The sequence below is a fragment of the Bombyx mori genome, chromosome 18 (genome assembly GCF_030269925.1).
Source record: "Bombyx mori chromosome 18, ASM3026992v2".
Classification (NCBI taxonomy): domain Eukaryota; kingdom Metazoa; phylum Arthropoda; class Insecta; order Lepidoptera; family Bombycidae; genus Bombyx; species Bombyx mori.
In genome coordinates this window covers 6,315,523-6,330,462 of record NC_085124.1, presented here as the reverse complement: position 1 = coordinate 6,330,462, position 14,940 = coordinate 6,315,523, and the positions used below count along the sequence as shown (strand labels likewise).

At 36.6% G+C, this 14,940-nt stretch overlaps 2 long non-coding RNA genes across 2 annotated transcripts; one reads left to right on the top strand and one right to left on the bottom strand.

The window, feature by feature from the left end:
• Window positions 1-8,279: 8,279 nt before the first annotated feature.
• LOC101743459 (uncharacterized) lies at window positions 8,280-9,682 on the top strand. The gene is made up of 3 exons (XR_209852.5): window positions 8,280-9,037; window positions 9,121-9,255; window positions 9,413-9,682. It is a non-coding gene; the product is annotated as an uncharacterized LOC101743459 (long non-coding RNA).
• On the bottom strand, window positions 9,673-12,472 carry LOC119629848 (uncharacterized). The gene is made up of 2 exons (XR_005245736.2): window positions 11,295-12,472; window positions 9,673-11,089 (listed from the first exon to the last, which is right to left on the bottom strand). It is a non-coding gene; the product is annotated as an uncharacterized LOC119629848 (long non-coding RNA).
• Between the last annotated feature and the right edge of the window lie 2,468 nt (window positions 12,473-14,940).

Genomic DNA, 14,940 nt, shown 5'->3' with positions numbered 1-14,940 from the left:
GCAAATCGAGTGAAGCAATTTTAGACAATTTGTCATCCGTAAACGTTGAATATATGAAATATTTATGAAGCACATTAAAATTAAATATATTATTATGTATATCATTTGCATAATTTAAGATTGTGTTAACTAAATTCACAGTTTGTAAAACTTATACATTTGTCATTAAAAGTTAATAAAGAGATAAATAAAATTATTTTGTTTGTTTTTTATTTGTTAATTGGCTGTTATAAGACATCTAAAAAATATTCCAGTATTAATTAATTTATAATGGAACAGTATTTTAAAACAAACGAATTATTTTGTTGTTAAACCTTCATGCAATGATTACGAAAATAAGCATTATTATGAATCCAGAAAACAAAAACCCTTCTTGTTTTAGGGTCAGTGCATGACTTCCGTCTAGGCGTTATCTGTAGTGGGCGGGGTTAGTTAGGGTTAGTTGTTAGGATCGCACCGACTAAAAGCCTTGTTGCTTAGCAACGACCGGATTTCGGATGCGATATTCAACTGAGACACATGTCCCATCGCATTAAGGGGGATCGCATTTCTCCTGGTCGCGCAAACCCGGACGTGACGCCGGACCGTCAGTCAACTGTGTCGCGGCCTTGGTCTAGAATCTAGATGTATAGAAGCCTCAAAGGCATTTTGTATTGTCTCCTGGGTATTTAATTTTTTGCCTGCCAAAAAGTTGTCCAAGCTTTGGAAAAAAGTAGAAGTTTGTCAGCGCAACGTCTGGTGAGTACGATGGATGACGCAAAACTTCCAACCTAGCTCTTGTAACTTATATATCGTCTGTTGTGCCGTACGAAGTCGAGCGTTGTCGTGTAAGAGCAGCGAGGACGAGCGACTAACAAAGGCTGGCCGGAGATTCGTGAGCTTCTCCATGATTGTGTCCAGTTCCTCATAGTACACATCCGTAGTATTGTTTCTGCCGTTTGGTAAGAAGCTGTGATGCATTATACCGGCTCACATTATAAAGATACAAATGTTTTCAAAATAATAAAAAACACTAATCAACAAACAAATGACTTAAATTTGAAATTAGAACTCCATATTTTTAAAATAAAATTAATTTGAATTTAGAATCGTCAGCCATTCATAAATTACGTTACTACCTAGTGGCTCTACTTCAAAGTATTGACCTATTATTATAAATTTGAAAGTGTGCTTGTTTGTCAGCAACGGATGGACATGATGATTTTAAAGTGGTAAAATATTACCACTTAAAAAATTGTAATAGTGTTGTGTAAGTGTAAAATTGTAATAAATTAGTGGTAAAATGTTACCACTTTAATTAAAGTATTAAAACTTAAAATATTACCACTCTCACACTTATTAGGTGAGTAGAGTGGTAATATTGGTATAAGTGTAAGTATGGTGACGTAGATTACTTTTTATCCTGAAGAAACATCTTATTCCCACAGGAAAGAACTGTCACACTTTTCATTGATCACGCGGGCGTAGCCATAAGTAACAGTTAGTAAGATATAAGCCAACGACTTCGTAATATTTACGAACGTAAACAATAATGTTTTTAAGCTATTGCATAGCTTTTGTCACGGGCTTTGAGTGCGGCGACCGAATCAAGAAATTCCGTAACGAAAATAAAACCTAACTCCCCCCACTCCGCCTACCATGTAGCTCGTGCTCAATACATTCACACGTTGCGCTTATGTAGTGTTTGTGAATAAGCGCGCGGCGTGACGTCGCACTGCATGCGCATCATGAAAAGTCTGCCTATCTCTCTCTCGCACGGTCTAGCTTATGAGTGTGAACGGGATAGTTAATGTTTTGCTTTTGTTAATCTTTATCAATGTTCTTCCTATTCGTACACTCTTGACAGAGTGGTCATGGTCATGCATCAGTCGGATCCTGCGATACCGATGCTATCGCGATGCGACGCCGTGTGGCACGATGTTTCGCAGAGTGAGAGCAATCATTTATGTTGGAGTGAGTCACAGATTTTATGAGGTCGGTCCATCGTGTTGGAGATTGTCCGCGAGATCTTTTACCCTCGAGTTTTCTTTGCACCACCAACCGTTCAATGGAGTCCTCATTACGAGTGATGTGACCGAAGAACTTGAGGATTCGTATTTGGACTGTTGACGATAGTCTCTCCTTGATGTTGAGCTCTTTCAGGATCGAAATGTTGGTACGGTGCGTGGTCCACGGAATTCTGAGGAGATGTCACCAACACCACATTTCCAGTGCGTCAATCTTACGACGATCTTGCGTCCTCAGCGTCCACGTCTCAGCCCCATACAGAAAGATTGGAAAGACCAGGCATCTCATTAACCGAACTTTTGTGTTTTTGGTTATTCTGCGGCCTCTCCAAATTTTTGTTAGCTTCTCAACTGAGAATCTTGTCACGGTGCAGCGTCTTCGGACCTCATCTTCGCAGCCTTCAGCGTTGGTGATAGTGGAGCCAAGATATACATAGCTATTAACTTTTTTTTTTAATTGCTTAGATGGGTGGACGAGCTCACAGCCCACCTGGTATTAAGTGGTTACTGGAGCCCATGGACATCTACGACGTAAATGCGCCACCCACCTTGAGTATACGTTCTAAGATTTCAGTATAGTTACAACGGCTGCCCCACCCTTCAAACCGAAACGCATTACTGTTTCACGGCAGAAATAGGCAGGGCGGTGGTACCTACCCGCGCTGACTCACAAGAGGTCCTACCACCAGTAAAAGACTAACTAACTAACCAGTAACTGAAAAAGTAACTACCTCGCATCCCGCTATATGTTAGACTATGTTGTCAATATAGCATGGTCTTATTTTATTATTGTTTTAATATTATATTAGGGGAGTTAGGGGAGAACGGTAACAACACCTCCACCGACCCTACAGTCAACCTCACCTGCGCGCGCCGGATGGCGGCGGAAACCAATCGGTTTCCGTGGTACTCCCTGCTAGATAACAAACGAGGCAATGGCGACCGAGCAATGGCGGTATAACCATACAACCTGCCAAGCAATTGGTTGGAAGAGGCTATAGCAAGCCTGGGGATCTAAATAATCTCTAAAACGTCTAGAGTAGTAGGAAGAAAAAGGAACCCAAATGAATGCAAATTTGAAAAACAAACTACCCCAGGAGGGTACCGGTAATACCGGAGAATCCCTCCCTGAGTCTAACTCAGGCAGCCCCTCGTATTCTGGGGGGGGCACAACTTTGCGATCTGATGGATATGGAATCAACCCTATGAATAAACCAAAATTACCTAATATGGTACAACAAACTTTTCACCGCAACATGTTTGAAAGAACACGAAGTAACTCATTAAGTGCCATAAATAAAGAACAAGAACCTACGCTATTCCTAACCACAACTAAAGACCTTGAACATAGTACATGGCAGAGTGACCAGGTTCCTCTAATAAAAAGGAAGAGAACTGAATCGCACTCAGATTTAAAAGGAAACATTAATAAGTTACAGAAAACCACATACCCGATATCTACCCATAATCAATTTGAAACATTAGAGATACTCGATGAAGACGGAAGCGATCCTAAACCAAAAATACCTAAGCCCGAACCTATATTTGTTACGGGTGTGGCATACATAAAAACCCTCAAGGACATACTGAACAAAATTACCAATGATGACCCAATGACATATACTATGACCACTTTGAGGTCAGGACATGTAGTAAAAATCTTACCAAGAGATATAGAAATGTGCAAGAAGATCAGAGACAATTTTATTACAAACAACATCAGTCATTATACATATAAGCTCAAAAGCGAAAGAGCTTACAGAGTCGTTCTCCGTGGGCTTCACTCAACTGAGGACACGGAAGTTATCAAATCTGAATTAAGAGATTTAGGCCATGAAGTCAGAAATATTGTTAATGTACGACATAAAACAACTAAACAAGACTTGCCGTTGTTCTATATTGACCTTGAACCTAAACATAATAACAAAAAGGTATTCAAGGTAAACAGATTAAATAATATGAAAGTATCTTTTGAAGCTCCTTACAAAACAACAGAGATTCTACAGTGTAAGAGATGTCAGAGGTTTGGTCATAGCAAAAATCAATGTTATAGACCACATAGATGTGTAAAGTGTGGAGGAGATCATCCCACTGTAAGCTGTAAAAAGACACCAGATACTGAAGCAACATGCGTTAACTGCCAAGAGAAACATCCTGCAAGTTACAAAGGCTGTATTAAATACAAACAATATAAACAACAAATTTTAAAAATTAATCCCAAAAATGTAATCAAAGATACCCCAGCCTCACAACCAAATAAGGAAAAGCCCAGGAAAGCAGAATATACCAAAAACATATTTAAAACTTATGCAGATGCAGTGAACTCCAATAATAATAAACAACAGACTGAATCCCACTTGATTGGCAGCAGTGAACTGAATAAGCTCATAGACAGCATGTTTAATAAATTTCAAACCATCATGACTAACATGATAGACAGCATGATGAATCGGATGATTCAATTAATATCCCGCCTAGTGCCCAAATGATCAATAATCTACGTGTAGTTACTTGGAATGCCAATGGGTTGTCAGACAGATGCCTAGAATTAGAAATCTTCCTAAGGACAGAAAAAATAGATGTAGCACTTATTTCTGAAACGAGATTTACTCATAGAACTCACATTAGAATAAAAGATTATGTTGTTCATTCTACAAATCACCCCTCTGGCAACTCCCACGGTGGAACAGCAGTTATAATAAAAAAAAACATTAAACACCACCTGCTAGAAGAATACAGTACTGAAAAAATACAGGCTACATCTATCAGAATACAAGACAAAAACACTGAAACAACTCTATCTGCTATATACTGTCCTCCAAGACACAATATTAATGCTGATGACTTCAAGGATTACTTCTTAAGTTTGGGGAGCAGATTTGTCTGTGGCGGCGATTGGAACGCTAAGCACACTTACTGGGGCTCAAGGTTGACTCTACCACGAGGCAGGCAGCTATTCCAGACGACTATAGAACTTTCTTTATACTGCTTGTCTCAAGGTGAGTCAACCTACTGGCCGACTGATCGAAAGAAAACGCCGGATTTACTTGACTTCTTTATCACCAAGAATGTGCCCCAAACACAGCTGAGCGTCAAATCTTGTACTGATCTATCCTCCGATCACACTCCAGTGATTCTTAATATAAACTCTACTATCTTGTTAAATGAATATCCACCTAAACCATATAACAAGAATACCAATTGGGAAACCTACCAAGAGTACATCAACAATAATCTGAATTTAAACATCTCTTTGAAATCCACTGGAGATGTTGAGAATGCTGTAGAAAATCTAAATCAACTTATTCACGAGGCACTAGGCAGATCTACGCCGCTAAGAAAATTCCCATCTGTGGTTTTGCACCATTACCCCAAACATATCAAGGATATGGTGTCTAGGAGGCGGAATCTGCGCAGAATATGGCATAACACTGGCTATCCTGCTGATAAAAGAGCTTTTAATAAAGCTTCTGAGGAATTAAAACACCTAACTAAGGCAATGCAAGAAGACGAGCTACAATCGTTCTTAAGAAATTTAAAGCCTAGTCCAGACACCAACTATTCTCTATGGAAGGCTACTAGGAAAATGAAAAGACCGAAAATGCATGTACCACCTATTAGATTACCTACTGGAAGCTGGGCTAGATCTGATTCTGAGAAGGCCTCAACTTTCGCAGAGCACCTCAAACTAGTGTTTAAGCCTTTCGAGGGATTAAACTTAACGCACAACGATGAAGTTTTAAACTCTCTGAATTCTCCACTGCAGATGTGCCTACCGCTAATGTACACAAGTCCGACGGAAGTAACTAATGAAATTAAGAACCTGAAAGAAGGAAAATCGCCAGGTTATGATGAAATCGATGCAACTATGCTTAAACATCTTCCTAAAAAAGGTATAATACTCATGACTATCATCTTTAATGCATGCATTAGACTGGAGTGCTTTCCTAGTCAATGGAAAATAGCCCAAGTGGTGATGGTGCCAAAGCCTGGAAAACCACCTCACGATGCAGGTTCTTATAGGCCAATAAGCCTCCTTCCAGTCATTGGTAAAATTTTGGAAAAGGTCATTCTTAACAGGATGAAGAAACATCTGCCGAGTGTCCTTCCCGCACATCAATTTGGCTTTCGTGAAAAGCACGGAACAATTGAACAGATTCATCGCCTTGTGGATGTCATAAGTGGAACACTTGAAAATAAACAATACTGCTCAGCTGCCTTTCTCGATATCGGGCAGGCATTTGATAAGGTGTGGCACGATGGACTGTTATTCAAATTGAAAAAAATGTTACCACACAGCTATTACGCTATTATTAAGTCATATCTTAGTGGACGATGCTTTGAGATTAAACATAACCGAGAATCATCACAGATGCATGAGATTACTTCTGGTGTGCCACAAGGCAGCATACTCGGCCCTGTCCTGTACCTCATCTATACAGCAGATTTACCAACCAACAGAAACACTATCATTGCAACATACGCAGATGATACAGCTATAATGTCTGTTCATGACGACCCTACAACAGCTTCTGAAAACTTACAATCACATCTAGATGACCTTCAGAAATGGTTTGATATGTGGCGCGTTAAAGTAAACCAAAGCAAATCATCCCACGTTACATTCAGCCTCAGGAAACAAACCTGTCCACCTGTAAGCTTATATAACGAAAACATACCGCAAGCGGAAGATGCAAAATATCTTGGCATACATCTGGATCGAAGACTGACATGGCAAAAGCACATCTGCCTTGCGATTCTCTAAAATTCAAACAAGAACTCGCATCTCACTACGAAATTCTCCATCACTTCGCATTCGCAATAGAATGACCTTGATTTGGCATTCTGTAAACACTAATCTTAATTACCCTGCCTCGAGCGAAGTGAAGTGACAACGAAGTTTGTTTATAATATACTAGGGATAGCCGTATACGCGCAAATGTAAATCGAAGCTTACCGGTTTCAGTTTTTCGTTGTATTTATAAGCATTCTGTAAGAAAATACTATGAATTTAAGCTTTGGTGTCTAAGCCACATCTAATATATCTAAAAAGAAAATTAAAAGTCATATATTTATGAAATTAATTGTAATTTCTGGATGTACGCTAAGTTCCTTTGCGTGCACTGGCGAATACCAGAATTAAAAAACAAAATTTTAATTGTTTTCAAAACAATCTCAAGTAGTCGGAAGTTTTTTGCTTTTTCTAGATTTTTTGTTTCTTTGTGAGTGAATTTAACGTTAAATAAAAATTATGAGGTAAGTAAAAGTTAGTTATGAGGCTATCAATGGTTCATCCATTTGTTTTTTAATTTAAAATTTCAATATATTACCAACAGACTTAACGAGCGTTCTTCTCATCCGACATTGGTGCAAATAGAGGCATTGATAGACGTTTTGGATTAAAAGCTAGCGAAACAAAAGGTTTAATGGTATCTCAACATGTTCAATAAGATAACAAGGATATTAAAAAATATAGGAACTAAATTCTCTTGTCAGATATGATCCATTCCTGGAGAGATATTTAGGACATGTTAACATCTATTTATGTATGATAAATCTATCTACTACGTTTTTATTGATATTCTATTTTAACAGGGAATATCGGTAATTTATCTGTATCTCAAATTCACCAACAAAAAAAAAATTATATTGAATTAAATAAATCAAATCATTAACAATTTAGGTATTGCAAGTTGGATTGATGTTGTTGGAATGTTTTTATTAGGAGTGGGTGATATAAATCGTATATAGATTCAATATCTATATATCGCAGCAATATCGTTGAATCCGATATCGCCCCGCACGAAATCTATATATCGATATCAGCCGATACACGATATTGCTCGATGTGATGCGCATCGCCATATCGGACCGATTCGTGAATCGAAATCTATATTTCGATATCAACCGATACACGATATTGCTCGATGTGATGCGCATCGGCATATCGTACCGATTCGTTAATATCAGCAATATTCGTTTGGTTCGTATCGAATCGGCCAGAGTGAGTGAGCGCACGATAGGGATATCACGTGATGAATGAAACAGAAACAGGCATTATCCATACAATTGTAAACCTTATATTTAAGTCCATATGTCTGTAGATTATTCATAGCGTATCAGCAGGATACAATTAAGGAAAGAAGTTTCAACTTTCGACCCTAACTTGAATGCAGTATAGCCTATTTGCATCGTTGAATTTAATTTCACGCGCTTTGACCTTGAACTAGAATTTTTGGACAAGTGTTTATAAATACTTAAAAGTTTTGTTGTATTTGATTTTTAAAGTACACATTTTTTTTTTTTTAGTTGATTCCAAATAATTGAGTTTATTTCTTGTGTTTGTATTAAACTTTTGAAATCTACACTCTTTTGGTATATTTTGTAATTTTAAATTAAGACACAAAATACTAAAAACTGAAAATAATGTAGCCAGTCCTAAGCCTGGTAAAAGCATGAAGGAATTTTTTTTTTGATATTTTTATTTTCATGTTCTTTTTATTACTTTATGATCATATTATAAATTGATATCAGAAAACCAACCGTATAACGTTGACTTAAATCTATATCTACTACGATATTATATCAGCGTATCGTTTCAAATCTCAAATATCATGAATCGAGAAAATCTACTAGCATCCATCAATATATAGATTCAGAAAATATATAGATTCAATATCCGATATTGATTCTCGATATATAGATACGATTCGATACGTGGCAAAACCGATATTACCCACTCCTAGTTTTTATTGATGCAGAGGTGACTGTATTTATGGTAAAGGGTGTGCATATTGGTACAGGGGTGGCAGGCAGTTCCAGAGTATTGACTAAACTGACATTATGTAGGCTAAAGGCTGCATACTCCGTTTAAAATAAATGAACAAAATTTAGGCATAACCTATTTTATTATATTTAAGGAACTACAACAGATTGAAAATACTAATCCACATCATCAGAATATTGTAAGGAGAATTTATTGCCAACTCGGAAAATGTATCAGTATTGGAACAATCCCAAACATCCTACAGGTACGTATGTTATACCTAATTATCTTAAATAAATACCTAAACAAAACTTGCATTTTAAAAATTAATATTTATTGGCTTTTTAGCATTGCATCAAGAATCACCTATTTTGCAGTCATCCTCCCCTAACTAAATGCAAGTGACTTCTACTTATTGTGATGCTACTACTAGTAGCTCCAGCCACAGTAGGTCTCATGTTTGTCAAGAGATTGGGTTGTTAGGTAAGTGTTTATTCAGGTCAAAGTACCTATTCATTGAACAACCATATTAGGGACATTGATTTGTGCATAATGCTTGTTAATAAAAACCTTTTCTTGTATGTATTCTAAACATTGTATTTTAACTAACCTTGTTTTTAAATAAATTTATTTTTTTCAGCACCTCAACACCTGACCTGCTATTTCACCACTTTTCAATGAAAAGCAGAGTGTACTCAAATTACAACAAATTACACAGTACCAGGATATATAACTTAAACAACCATGGGGGAATAAATAGTCGACATTCTGCAAGAAGGATGAACTGTTGGTGGAATTAGCATATGCAGCTAGGAATTTTAAACCCGTATTTCCACATATTACTGATGCAAATTTCAAAATTATTGTATATAACTATTGAATAAAACTATAATAAAACTATTTTTATAAATCATTAATTTATATTTGAAGTTACTTCACACTATAAGTAAGCTAATTAGTAGAATTTAACAAAGTAATTCAACATGACCACCATAATTTAAATGTAATCTCATAATCTGAGATTATGGGAACTGGCAGCTCTGCACAATTGCAAATGTTGTGCAAAACACAACACGCAACAGCTATTTTTGCTACCTTATCAGGGTGATAAATTAGCACCCTATGGATCAGCAAACACCTGAATCTACTCTTTAACAGAACTATTGTTCTTTTCACTGAGTTACGGGCAGTGGAATGAAGGTGGTGCTACAAAGCTTCAGGAGTATCTCTCTCCGTATTAGTATTAGCTAGCCATTATTAGCAGGTATTAGCTAGCATAGCGTTATCGCCTGTTTCTGAAGCAGTAATGCGTTTCGGTTTGAAGGGTGGCGCAGCCGTTGTAACTATACTGAGACCTTCGAATTTATATCTCAAGGTTTGCGCATTTACTTTGTAGATGTCTATGGGCTCCAGTAACCACTTAACACCAGGTGGGCTGTGAGCTCGTCTAACCATTTAGATGGTGAAACCTTCGAATTTATATCTCAAGGTTTGTGGCGCATTTACTTTGTAGATGTCTATGGGCTCCAGTAACCACTTAACACCAGGTGGGCTGTGAGCTAACCATTTAGATGGTGAAATGAAAAAAAAATTAGCAAAAGGTGTCATAAGGTTGGAACGTTAAGCATATACAGAAAGACCGAAAAGATGTTAATTATTTATAATGGTCATTACTTGCTGTCATTGACTAATCTTTAGTAGATTTTATTTTGTTTTTTTTATAACTGAATAAAGTTTATTTAATATAAATACTAAATTTCACAATAACTTTAAAGCAATATACACAATTCAATTTAACTGAAATGAATACAATCTGAATACATAGTTCATAATACACATTTCGTTTATGGATTACATATCATCAGAATTTCGAAAAATATTAATGGCTTTACAAATTGTACATTTTCTGGCATGATAGCCTTTGTGACAGTAAAAACATTTTTTATTGGTGGCAGGTCTTTTTAAGGCCACCAACGTCCCATCAATACACCCAACAACCAAAGTGATTTTAATTTTTTTACAAAAACTGCAATATTTAGCATTAGATTAATATTGGTACTTTTTTATGAAGAAAAAAAATATTTATTTAGTTTAAACCACCTTCTTCTTTTTTCTTCAGTTTTCCTTCAACTTTTGCCATTCTTGAGCATTCTGCGGGAATCTTAAATATTTATATATAGTTGCTGGGTTGTTCAGAGCCTCCACAACCTCAGATATACACTGGGATATCTGGGACAAATATGTTCTTATATTTTCTTTTATGATTTTTTTTGGTAACTTCATTTGCCCAAATAAACAAGGTGCACAATAACTGAAACTAAGAAATAATCATTATACAATACACATAGTTATTAGAGAATCTAATTTGTATTCTTTCAAGATATTTTTGGTAGATTAGTTTAGTGGTATTGTTTTACAATAATGGGAGAATTGGATATAAACAAATGAGCAAACTTTAATAATATGTTTTAAAGTACCTATTTTGTACATAAAGACACAATCTTACCACATGGAATACCTACCTTTAGAAGAGTTGAAAGTCCTTTTCAATGGCTTTTAGTGGTCTTCGTCAAAGGGTGTAATTCACACCCTAACTGGTTCATATGATCCTTCGACAATCTATACACTTTCTTTATACTTTTACATAGTCGTCATCTCAAGTTAAAAGTGATAAATTGTGAATTTCGTAGGCTTGTCGACGCATTTCACGCTGATCCGTAGCGTCAGCCTCTTTCAACAATGTTTTCAATAAAAACATACGCTCCATAAAATATCGATGAAGAATAAAGTTATTTTAAAGTGCAATTTTGTTAATTTATAGTATTTTTTTAATAATTAACAGCGATTTATAACGTTTTCGTATATTCTCACTCACAACAAACACTTAAAACACTAACTTTTGATTTGACAAATAAAATGATTTTGCGATGCGAAGTTCTTGCCGAAATTCGACGTGATTTACACTACAGAATGCCGTTTCAAACGTCAACTCATACATTTTAGTAAAAAAAACTCACGCTTGCTAGTTCAATTCACCCGCGAGGGGCGCTAGTGTAGATTCGGCACTACAATGAAATTTACAGAATGCCAATTTGAAAACTCACACCAAATTCACGTGCGAGTTTGTTAAACAACGCTTACAGAATCGCACGGCTGGTCTAAGCGAAAACAATTAGACATAAGGCTAAGAAATATGTACTGGTTGACTGGAGGGAAATCCCAGCTTTCGCCAACAAGTAAAATTTTAATTTACAAAACCATCTTAAAGCCAATATGGACATATGGCATACAGCTTTGGGGAACTGCCAGCAATAGCAACGTCGAGATCCTGGAAAGGTTTCAAAATAAAACTTTCAGAACAATGCTAAGAATACCGCATTACATAAGCAACAAGATCATACAAATGGACCTAAATATTCCCACAGTGAAAGAGGAAATAGTAGCTTACAGCAAAAAATATCAAGCCAGGTTATCGACACACGTCAATAAATTGGCGTCGGACCTAGGAGGCACAGGAGCTGTGCAGTTTACTAGATTAATTATACCTACCTTACACAACAGAAATTAAATCTAACAATAAAAGATGAAGGTGTCACTGGACATCTGATTCTGTTTATAAATCTATTAAGAATAAATTCAGCCAGAGGAATAGCTCATTGTTAACTGAAAAACAGATCGCTACGAGACATTAAAACATAAGAGAAAAAAAAAAATTATATTATTATTGTCTAATTATAATTGCATAAGTTGATAAAAAATGCTATGCAATAACTTTACCGAGGCAGTCCCCGAGTGCCATTAGTTTTTTTATTGATAATTATTATAGAATCTAAAAGCAATTATTCACTGCATTCACGGTCAGTTAGCTACGTGCAGAGCATTTATAAACCTTAGTAAAATAAAAATTTGAATAGTTTGTTTTTTGTTTTAATGTTTTGCTTTCGAGAATCCACCACACGACACCCTGCATTATTGTTTTCATTAAATCATGAATGGTATCGGGTCAGTTAAATCAGATACATTTACTTTTCATATTTAGGCATTGAAATAACCAATTTTATCAGTTTTAATGTAGGAAATTACTGTTTTCGATGTTATCTGAACAAAGTAAAATTTGTATAAATAGTAGCATTATTTTGATATTTGCAAGCAGTGGTTGTACGAGCGTTTCTAAATTATGCGGTGTCTGATTTTTTTGCTGGCAATATGCGGTGGTTCTTATGTAAGTTTTATAACAATTTAAATAGTTTTATAAACGAATAAAATACGACATTTTCTTGTTATGGTAATTGAAAATGTAAATTTTAGTATTAATAATAGTAAAATGCTAATCATAGAACCAAAACAGGTTGAGTTAAATGAAACACCAAAAGAAGAAACAGAAAAGTTCTTATAGTACGTTGCAATTTATATACGGAGACAAAACTTAAAGAGGGTTGACTTCAGACAGGCGGCCGGTAGCAAAATTCGTGCTTAATCTCTATGCAGCATGATAAGAGGACATGGAAATGAAGTCGTCGTGGCCTAAAGAATAAGACGTCCGGTGCATTCGTACCTAGCGATGCACCGGTGTTCGAATCCCCCGTACTTTGACTTCCACGCTGACCGAATAACATCGTGTAATAAAAATCAAACCCACCAAAATTATAATTTGCGTAATTACTGGTGGTAGGATCTCTTGAGTCTGCACAGGTAGGTACCACCGCCCTGCCTATTTCTGCCATGAAGCAGTAATGCGTTTCGGTTTGAAGGGTGGGGCAGCCGTTGTAGATGTCTATGGGCTCAAGAAACAATTTAACACCAGGTGGACTGTGAGCTCGTCCACCCATCTAAGCAATAAAACAATGATAATAAAAACATGCTGCGCCGACCCCCCACATAATGGGGGATAAGCGCAACATGTAGAAGAAAACCATTGCTAAAAATGTGACCTGCACGGACTTACCTACTTGAGGAATTGTTTGAAACGATACCTTAATCTCGTTTTTGGCATCGCACCGCCCGCCACCAGAGTAGAATTCATCCATGTTACCTGGAGCCACTGCGTTCATCCACAGTGCGTTTCCAGAGATCTTTTTTGCCACGTACCATCCGAATTTGGAATGAGCTCCCCTCCACGGTGTTTCTCGAGCGCTATGACACGTCTTTCTTCAAACGAGGCATGTGGAGAGTACTAAACGGCAGACTGCGGCTTAGGTCTGCCTCTGACATTGCTGATGTCCATGAACAATGGTAACCATTCACCATCAGGTAGGCCGTAGGCTCGTCTGCCTATATGGCAAAAAAAAAACTTTTGTTGCTTATGTTACTCATCAAGCATCGATGCCAAGTAGTACCCATTTTTCTACTTCTACAAACTTCTAATTTCCCCATTGCCACCCATGAAGCTAGCATGGAAGCACATATGAGTGGCTTTTGTATTCCTGACTGTATCCGATGTGAAAATTTTTTTTTTATTCAAAAAGAAAAACATGAAATTGAAATAGTTAATAATATTATTTTTTTTATTGCCTTTGTAGGCAGACGGGCATACGGCCCACCTGATGGTGAGTGGTTACCGTCGCCCATGGACTTCAGCAATGCCAGGGGCAGAGCCAAGCCGCTGCCTACAATGGAACTTTGAATACACAGGCGCCACTTATTGAGGAAGATATTTCTTCCAAAAGACTCGCAGGAGAATGGGATATGAGATTAACAAGTTGTGTATTTTGATATTAATTTCCCGATCATAATAATCAAAATAATGTGTATCAGTGTAAAGTATAGAATACCCAATAATATTGATACTAAATTCTTATTTATTTTTATTTTATTTTATTTATTGGGTACCAACATGCTATACATCAGCACAGAACATTACAGGTATCATATACATTGATTTCACACTATATGCTAACACAATTACAGGTACCGACTGCATGCATTGAAAAAAAAAAGCGTTAAAAAAACTTACTTCTAAGATTGGTTTTATTTTGATTTTTGGTGTATACGGGCTCCACTTAATACTGGTGGATACTGATTACCCATCTACAGCTGTTAAAATCCAAGAATACAGATCTTCAATTTTTCGTTACTGTTTTTAAACCACAGGCCGTAACAGAGGAAGAGCTTAAAATTGAATTCACGAAACTAGTTATGAAATGTACAAAAGACCATCCCGTTGATATG